We start from the raw sequence: 8,536 nt of genomic DNA, 5'->3' as shown, positions 1-8,536 counted from the left end.
CAAGCGATTGCAAAGACCACGGCCTGTATCAGGCGCACCTTAGTCTCCAGAGAGACACTGTTGCTCCTGAGTACTTTAGAGAGGTCCCTAATCATATGATCTGCTATGCCAGGGATGAAACGGTATAGAAAATATAAGGTTGCTTTCATAATTAAAAGAGCCATTTCTAGATCCATCTTGAAATACAATGTGGTAAGTGAAAGGATAATATTCATATGCATTCAAGAAGTTCAGTGAATATCACTATCATTCAAATATATGCACCAACAACTAGAGCCAAAGTGGAGGAAATAGAAGATTTCTACCAAGTTTTGCAGTCAGAAATCAAACAAACATGCAATCAAGATGCATGAATAGTAATGAGTGACTGGAATGCAGAAGTTGGTTACAGGGAAGAAGGATCAGTAGTTTAAAAACATGGACTCATTGATAAAAATGAAGCAGGAGATAGAATGATAGAATTCCTTAAATTCATTGATCTATTCATTGCAAATACTTTTTATTAGAAATGCAAACACAGGCTATACACATGGATTTCACCTGATGGCATGCATAAGAATAAAACCTATTATATCTGTGGAAAGAATTACTGGCTCAATATCAGCTGTGAATGAAAACTAGGCCAGGTGCTGATTGTGAAACATATCAACAACTACTCATATGCAATTTCAAGCTAAAGTTGAAGAAAATTACATCAAATCCACAGGAACCAAAATTTGACCTTAACGCTATCAAACTTGAATTTCAAAACCATCTCAGGAACAGATTTGAGGCCTTGAATACCAATGAGTGAAGACCAAATGAGCTGTAGAAGGATATCAAGAATATAATCCGTGAAGAATACAAAGAGTCATTACAAAGAGAGAGGAGGAAGAAAAGACAAAGATGAATATCAGATGAGACTCTGAATATAGCACTAGAGCCCTGAGAAGCCAAAGAAAAGGGGGTGAACCAAGAAATTAAGGAGCTGAACATAAGAGTTCAAAGGGCAGTTCAGGAAGCCAAAGCGAAGTATTATAATGAAATGTGCAAAAACCTGGAGTCAGAAAATCAAAAGGGCCGAATTTACTCACCATTTCTTAAGCTTAAAAAATTGCAAAACAAATTCATCCATGAGTTACAAGACATAAGGATGCTTTGGGCAGAATATTAAGTGATCCAAGAAACATTAAAAGAAGATGGAAATAGCTTACAGAGTCACTGTACCAGAAAGAATTGGATGACACAGAAGAACTTCATGAAACAACCTATGAGCAAGAGCCTGTAGTGATGAAGGAAGAAATTCAAGCTGCTCTGAAAGAATTGGCAAAAAGCAAGTCTCCAGGAATTGACATACCAATTGACATATTTTAGCAAACAGACACAGCCCTGGATGTATTCACTAAGTTGTGCCAAGAAATCTGGATGAAAACCATTTGGCCAACCGACTGGAAGAGATCTATATTTGTCCCCATTCCAAAAAAAAGGTGACCTGACAGAATGAGGCAATTATTGAACAATATCATTAATATCGCATGTAAATATGATTCTGCTGTAAAGTATTCAAAAACTGGAGCAGTACATTAACAGAGAACTGCCAGATATGCAGGCTTGGAGTAGAAGAGGCAGTGGTACTAGGGATATTATAACGAATGCTAGCTGGATCTTGGTTAAAAGCAGAGAGTACCAGGGGAATGTCTATCTGTGTTTCATTGACTATGCAAAGTTGTTTGACAGTGTGGATTACAACAAACTGAAAAGGATGGGAATCTCAGAACATTTTATTGTGCTTATAGTAAACCTATTCTTGGACCAAGAGGTAGTCATCAGAACAGAACAAAGAGACACTGCATAGTTTAAAATTGGGAAGGCTGTAAGCCAGGGATGTATTTTGTTTCTGTACTTTTTTCCATCTATATTCCGAACAAATAATCCAGGAGGCTGGGATGTATAAGGAGGAATGTGGCATCAGGATTGTAGGAAGCTTCATTAACACCTGCATTATGCAGATGACACAATTCTGCTGGCTGAAACTAAGAAGGACCTGAAGCACTTGTTGCAGAAGGTCAAGGACTGCAGCCTTCAATATAGATTGAAGCTCAACATCAAGAAAACAAAGATTCTCATCACTGGTGAAGAGATTAAGATTGTTAACAGCTTCAGTTTGCTTGGCTCCGCAATCAACATTTTTGGTACCAGAAGCCAGGAAATCCAAAGTAGGCTGTCAGAAACTTCTCCAAATTACTGAAGAGCAATGATTTCAGTCTGGAAACTAAGGTGCACCTGCTCCAGGCCATATTATCTGCAATTGCTTTCTAGGCATCAGAGAGTTGGACAATGACTAGAGATGATAGAAAGAGAATCGGTTTCTTTGAGCTGTGGTGCTGGAGAAGAGTCGTGACTATACCATGGACTACCAGGATAACAGATTCATCCTAGAGAGGGTGAAGCTAGGCTGCTCCTTGGAGGTAAGGATGCTGAGGCTTCATCAGACATAGTATGGGCATGTTGCAAGGAAGAATTGGTCCTTGGAGAAGGACATCATGCTTGGAAGGGTGGAGGGATGGAAAAAGAGGGAGACCATAGATGATTTGGATTGATACAATGACTGGGTAAATGAATGTAGGTGTGTCAGAGACAGTAAAGTTGGCACAAGATAGAACAGGTTTCAGGGTCACTAGGAGTCACAGCACATAACAAATAACAACATCTTTGAGTTGCAGCCCACAGTGACCCTATGTACAATATATATGGAAACTATGCCTAGTCTCCTAATTCTCTCATTGCTTATAACTGTTGTTGTAGTCACTGTGTCAATTCCTCTCATTGAAGATCTTTCCTTTTTAATGCCTTCAGTCTGAAGGACTAATCTTCCAGCACTGCATCAGACAATGTTCTGCTGTCATTCATAGCTTTTTTCCCCTCCAAGGGCTTATTATTTCAGGAGTGGCTGGCCAGTTCTGCTCACTATCTTAGTCTGGAATCTCTATGGAAACCTGTCTGTCCTCTGTGGACTCTGCTTGTATTTGCTTTATTGGTGGTATATCTTCCAACATCACAGCAAAACACAAGCCATTACAGTATAACAAACTGACAGATAAATGGTGATCTTTCCTAAATAGAATTTGCTGAGTGATCACTTTGAACTTACTCATTAACCTTGATTCTTCTTTTCTTTTTCTGACTGAGATTTTTTAAATTTTTGTTCTCTGATCTAGGGCCATCCTACTGAAGAACTTTAAGCACATTATAGTAAATATCCCAAATATGTAAACTGAGCAGATAACAAATACTTTATAGTGTTTTTCTAGCACTTTTTCACAAATGCATGAGTGAACACAGTGTTTGCAACAGTAGACTTCAGTATGGGGCAGAGTGTAAAGATGTTACAGGATAGGACAAGATTACCTTTGTTCCTAAGGAGGCTTGGAATTGTAATATAAAAAATATCAAGATATTTTCTAAAAATGTGTTATATTACTAGTCAATTAGTGTACTTTTTGCTAAAATGGTAATCACAGATGTGTACACTTTTGTTTTTCCACTACATTCAGAAAAGGAAACAACCACCTTAGATACACTGAAAACCTAAGATTTTTCTTTGTTTTGTTAAAACTACCTTTCCTACCTTTATTCTTTTTTCTCCCTTATTTTTCCCCTTCCATTTATTATCAAAGAGGCCAACACTTCACCTTTGCATAGCTACCATTGACCACTTGGCAAGTGGGTGAATGTCGTTTAATTTTCTCTGAGTATCTGACTGGCAGGTTGGGCCACTGTGTATATCAAAGCCAAAATCACATCCTTGAGGAGAGAACAATAAAGAGAGAAAAATTGGCCTTGAGAGCAGCAGCAATCTTGAGGTAGTCTTCCCTTAATATTATTAGAAGGGGGAAAAATATGTGATTTCTTCTCCTGAAATGCCAAGTACATAGTGAAAAGAAAAAAAAATGTGTTCAAAGTGGCAGAGTCTTTGCTTGTTCAAACCCTTAAAATACAGCTTAACACACAATTTCATAAAACACTAAATGAGGGGAAAAGGAAAAAAAAAGTTATTTTTTTCCATGTCAAGAAAGCACAAAAAGACAGATGGCCCAAATGAGAGGGTCCCTGGTTAGATAAGTCCTTAATAATCTCCCTTTGCTTTGACAAAGGAAAATATATAGTGAACTGTGTGGTGACTTTGTTCTCCCAGGAGAAAGCGTACGAGAGAAGAGAGAAAGAAGACTAAAAATGGCCACATCTTGACAACATAGGTTATAAAGCTTCATTTTGTTAAATAATAAAAGAACAATAAGAACAGTAACTTTAATACCTTGTACTATCCTTATGTGGGGAAAAATATCTAAAGACAAATGTCCAGGATAGTATGATTCCCCCTCCCCCTTTTTATATAATGAGAAAAGAACAAAGAAACTTGTTTGACTCTGTGTCTGGGAAATGAATAATAGTAAAAATGTGGAAAGGATCCTGAAATAGCCCAAGCTAACAGAATGCTAAACTAAATTTAAGATTCTAAAGTATTCAGGGCATTTTTTTTTTGAGTTTCAATTTAAGTGATTAGTAGGAACCAATTGACTTGGATGACCATCTTATTTCAGAGTTTTAGTCCCTCAGATTGATATGGCCTGCAATTCTGACTTAATTAGGATGAGTCCCTTTAAGTATTCTTAACTGAAAAATGAGGAAGTCCTCAAGGCTTAGTAGTAAGAAATTGTGCTGCCACACCAAAGGAACAGGGTTAGAATACAAGAGCTGCTTTGCAGGAGAAAGAGTAGAATCTTCTCATGTGCTCTCTACTGCCTCCATGAATTCATTACAAGATAAACCATGAATCAATTCAAACTCGCTGGTACATGACCATAGCGATAACTGAAAGATGAAAGATGGTGTGCTTTAAAAGACTCTTCACCTATATTGTTGCAGCATAATTAGGGAAAATTTGGGGCAGGAAATGGAATTTTGGCCAAGCATGAATGTATATCCAACTCATTCCACCATCTGACCCCAAACACCAGAGGGATTGTTCAATATCATAAACATGATAGTAGATTAAGTAAATGTTTTGTTTCAAAACGAAGGGACATGGATATGTAACCCTAATCTTTATCTAACCTTACAATTCAAGTCACTTTGCTGTCAAGTTAACTTCCACTGTTTTAGTGGTAAGGAGTTGCATTGCCAATCCAAAGACACACAATTCTCAGGAGGAAGGTGGGCAGTTTGCACCCATCACTTCCTCTGAAAATCTGCTGGAGAGTCAGTTATGAGTCAGTTCTGACTCAGTGCTCCCTGACCATACTCATAACCCTACAGAACTCAGTAAAACCGTTCCATGTTACCAAAGTGGTAAGTCTTTGTAAAACGACTGTTAGATTTGTTTTCTTTTTCCTACACCTCTCACCTTAGAGTAATTGTTAAATTTGAAACGGCTGACTTTCAGATAATGTGACTGTTTGACTACTACACTGACAGAGCTCTGTCACGCAATTGCTTCAGCTGTAAATAAAAAAAAATACACGATACTTTACAAGAGTGATGTGGATTTAAAATAAGGGCAAATGTTGAAACATATATTTTAGTGTTTTTACCTACAAACGCATTGTGATTTTAAAAATGTGTGCTTATTTAAAGAGAATGCATGTATAATTTCAATGGCAGCATAAACGAACAGGAAGATATCACACACTTAATTCTACATAAAAACGTTCCAGCAGTTGTTGTTGTTGTTATTATGTGCCATCGAGTCACTTGTGACTCATAGCGACCCTATGTTCAACAGCCTTAAACCCTGCTCTATCCTGTGCCAATCACACTGCCTCTGACACACCCATCCTGATTACCCCAGTCACTGAATCAATACACCTCATAGAGGGTTTTCCCCTCTTACGCCGTCCCTCCACCCTCCCAAACATGATATCCCTCACCAAGGACTGGTCTCTCCTTACAACATGTCCAAAGTATGTCAGTGTAAAACAAATAATGGCAAGCTGCAACAAATAGTCCAGATCCACTCCATGCCTTCCAGTGACTATAAATTTCACAGGAAGCTGGTCATACTCATTTGTTTGCCATTGTTGTTGTTGGTAGTTGCCCTCAAGTAACACCCATAAAGACCATATGAGCAAAAGATCTGAGCCCTTTCCTATCCTTTGCCATCTACACATTCCTGAAAAATTTGAGCCCATTGTACCACTGTGCCTATCCTTCCGATTAAGAATTATGCTCTCTTATGCTGCCTGTCTGCCTTTCTAAGCTTGGCGTACTCACCAAAGCATAGCCTCTCCTAGGATGCCTCAAGTATGTTAGCCAAGCTTTGTCAACTTTGCCACCAAGAAGTGTCCTGGCTCCACTTTCAACAAGACATATTTGTCTGTTCTTTTGACAGTCCATGGGATACTCAATACTCTTCTCCAAGAAGAAGAATGAGGCATCAGGATTGGAGGTTGACTCATCAGTAACCTGCCTTATGCAGATGACACAATCTTGCTTGCTGAAGGTGAGGAAGATTTAAAGAATTTTTTGCAGGTGATCAAAGAATATAGCCTTCAATATGGATTGCAACTCAAAACAAAAATTCTTACCACTGGAGCAAAGGAGAACATCATGATAGAGAGAGAGAAATTTTTAAAGTTGTCAATGATTTCATCTTACTTGGATCAACAGTAAACGTCCTTGGTATCAGTAGTCTGGCAATCAGGAGACATGCTACATTGTCTGCAGGAAGGAACCATTTCAAATTATTAAAATTTATTATTCAAATTATTAAGGAGAAATGATGCCAGTTTGAGGAATTAGGTGTATCTGATTCAGGCCATGGTCTTTCCAAACACTTGCTATGCATCTGAGAGCTGGACAATGAATAAGGATTATAGAAGAATTGATGCCTTTGAGCTGTGGTGATGGAGAAGAGTACTCATTTACTTAGATATTTCCCTTGCTAATGTTAAAGTTGCATAGTTACAACTGAGAATTTATGGTATTTAAATCCAAAATGTTTACTATCTGGCCTTAGGAGAGGGAGACCCTGGATGAGATGGATTGATGCAGTAACTGGGACGATGGGGGGTTGGTGTGTCATAATTAGTGAGACTGGCTCAGGAGAGGGAAGGGTCCAGAGCTGCTGTACGTAGGGTCACTATGTGTCACAGGCGACTCAACCAATAACATTCTATGACAGGTTTGGAAGCAGGAGTGGCATCCACTTCCTAAACACATGCCTCAGGTAACTCTATGAACTTTGAATAAATGTTGATGGTTGCAGAGGGGCTTCAGGCCTTTTGTTCATAAAGTTACTATGAGTCATGCTCAGCTCGAAGGAAATCAACAACAATCTCTGACCTTATTAAAATAAAGGTAGCACTCAGCAAATCTCACCTTCAAGACCTGAGGTTGGAGTATCCTCAATCATATCAATTAGTTGAATACACAGGCGTGGAAGTGGAGGAATACAACAACAGAAAAACACACTGAGCTTGGGTATGTTCCTTCAGCACTGCCCAACTCGCATGCACAGATAGGGGGTTGAACAGGGAAGGGATGGTGGCTTGAGGAGACAATGGAGCTATGAGGATCCCTGATCTGTTGGCTCAATTTGGCCCCAAGTAGGCGCTAGGGCTGAGTGAGGAGATCACGAGGTCTGGAATGCAGGCAGAAGTGTGGATTTCTGAGCATGCAGCGGATGCCCATTTGAACCTAGCCACAGATGGCTGGGGATGGGTTGGCCATAACTAAACCAAATGAAGAGAACATGATCCAGTTTGTGAACTACGGTTAATCTCTCAAGCCTGATGTCTCACTCTGGAATGGACGATGCTTCTAGATGCAGGCGCTCAAGTTTCCAAGGTGAACAGAGGACCCTTTAGCAAAAGGGACCTGCTTGTTTCCTTAGACTATTGCTTCAACAGATAAAGGCAATTAGACAATTGGCTGTCTAAAAAAAGGGCTATTTAGGGCATGAGCCATGAAATAGCTGGCTGTCACATTTTTATGAAAGCAGTTGTTGCTGGTATGATTGTAAGGAAGGACATAAAACAAACCCATAATATAAATGAATAAAATGTAATGAAAATGAAGGACTATATAGATCACAATTTTTTTAAAAAAGCTAATATTTTTAAAAATGTGTTCTGAACCTTGTTAGAATTTTTTTTTACAAAATGAAAGCTATTTTCTGTAGCTTTGATCATAGACCTTTAGCTATTGGTTTTTCTAATGAGGTAAGAAAAAAAATATAATCCCCCCAAAGTCTTAAGAAATAATAATAAACTGCCGACACCTTGAATTTGGACTAATGGCTGCCAGAAATGTGAAATAAATATTCATGTTTTCAAATACCTCCATTTTTTATTACATTTCCATTAACATATTTTGTTACAGCTCTACTATACTACTACACAACCCAGAGAAAAATGTAAAACTATAGATGAATTATCTCACTTATTTTTGAATGTATGATTAAAAGTTGAACTATTTAAACTTTAGTCAACATGATCCTCTTCAATTTGAGCTAAATCCTGATAAGGAAAAGTGTTGGACAGGTAAATGAAGAGTCCAA

Source organism: Elephantulus edwardii, unplaced genomic scaffold (assembly GCF_000299155.1).
Source record: "Elephantulus edwardii isolate Elephantulus edwardi_28Jun2011 unplaced genomic scaffold, EleEdw1.0 scaffold00142, whole genome shotgun sequence".
NCBI lineage: Eukaryota > Metazoa > Chordata > Mammalia > Macroscelidea > Macroscelididae > Elephantulus > Elephantulus edwardii.
Note: the sequence above shows the minus strand (reverse complement) of the source record.